Source organism: Callospermophilus lateralis, chromosome 11, assembly GCF_048772815.1.
Source record: "Callospermophilus lateralis isolate mCalLat2 chromosome 11, mCalLat2.hap1, whole genome shotgun sequence".
Lineage (NCBI taxonomy): Eukaryota > Metazoa > Chordata > Mammalia > Rodentia > Sciuridae > Callospermophilus > Callospermophilus lateralis.
Window position 1 is genome coordinate 112,166,160 of NC_135315.1, and position 2,010 is coordinate 112,168,169.

The window sequence follows — 2,010 nt, forward strand, 5'->3', positions numbered from 1 at the left end:
GGTGGGGAAAGAAGAGGTCCATGAGGGAGGCAGACCCAATTTGGGGCATGCTAATTTTAAGCTTTATTTGAGGATATGTACAAGGCAGTTGGAAATGCATGTTTGAACATTGTAAAGAAATCTTGAGATAGTAACTTAAAGTCATTTTTATGTGGTAGGAGTTAAAGATGAGAATAAAATGGAGCATTAGTCTGGATTCCAGCAGGAAGCAGATGCCAACCATAAATTAAGTACTGAAAGAAATTTTGAAGGCAAGACAATTCGTAAAGATTGTGAAGATGGACAGAAACTACTAACAGAATAGAGAAAATAATTGTCAAGAGAAGAAAAATGCAACCATTTTCACAAAATAAACATACCAGCTATGAAAAACCAATACATCATCATCATTGTAAAAGACCAAAGCATAAAAAAACATTGTGCCTCACACAGGAGTTCTGCAGTGGGACAAGGTTTAAACAAACCAGCTGTGATGAGAAACACACTGGGACTAGCATCAGCAGAGTCATTACCACTTCTGGTCTTGGAGAGTTGGCTTCTGATTGAAAAGGGAGAAGCTGGAGCTGTGGGTATGGCTATAGGTCCATCACACCTGTAGACATGTGTTACTCAGAGAGGAACTCAGACCCTGCCAGCACTTGACTTGGTGGGAAAGGAGCCTAGGGAATACTTACCATGACTACCTCTCTTCTACTTTGTGACTTCTGGCTTCCCACTGGACCAGCATACCATGAAGTCAGAGGGTACTGAAACCCCTGGAGATCTCTGAGGCCATCTTCCTGCAGCACAGGGCAGGATATAGAAGGGGGAGCAGTGGGGTGGTGGGCTTAAATGGCAGTGGGATACAACCAATGAAATGACTGAAGAAACTGAGGCAAGAAAGATCTTTGTGAAACACCAGCATTCATGAGACAAGTAGAGGAGGACCCTGAGGAGTTAAATGCATAAAAAAATTTGTGGTCAGCCTGTCTCAGCCTCAAGATTATAGGTATGTGCCACCATACCCAGCTGGGTGTGCTTCTCTCTTGCCAACCTTGTCCCACTGCAGAACTCCTGTGTGAGGCACAACATTTATGTGCTTTAGTCTTTTACAATGATGATGATGTATTAATTCTTTATATCTGGAATGTTTATTTTGTGAGTATGGTTGCATTTTTCTACTTTTAACACTTATTTTCTCTCTTGTGTTAGTAGTTTCTGCCCATCTTCACTGTTTGAATTTTCTCTCCTCCCATGTATCAATTTACATCATTAAATTTTCCAAAAATTCTACACATGGGTTATGCTATCTCTTTACTTCTTAAACTTGCTGAACATTGGATTAAAATTAAATGATTTAAGTGCTCAAACTGGATAAAGTTATGTAAGTAAATAAACACCCAGATGCTTCTTTAAATATTTTGCACTGTACAAAAACAGATATAATTGCTAACTTTACACATTTTGTTTAATTTTTCACATTTGATTCCAGATTAAGTAAATATATGCCCAAAATGCGTATGGCTTTATGAGCTCTCACAAGCTACTTATGCATCTGTCCAAAAGAGGTTCAAGGTGAATTGGTCAATTTTCATGTGACCACTACTATTTTAGTCATGGCCAAGGTGATGATAGGCATACCATGTTTGGCTGAATTTTGGGAAAACATTTATTAAACACTGAAATTTGTAGACCTAATATGAAGAAGTAGTTTTCATGCCTGAAATCACAAATTCCCCCAATGTGTGTTTGTTTCATATACATATATGTATATATATATATATATATATATATATATATATATATATATATATATATATTTATTTTACCTATGTATGTATATACACATAAATATGTATCTATATTTGTGTTGTGTGTGTGTGTGTGCGTGTGTGTAAAAAAGTTTAGTTTTTTTTTAAATTTTTTCCTCTTTTTCTTTTTGCATTAGAATGTTTCCTAGTTTTTATTATTGTTGTTGTTATTGTTAGGAAAATTTGTTGGAAGACATGAGTTTTCAGACCAGAATAGAAA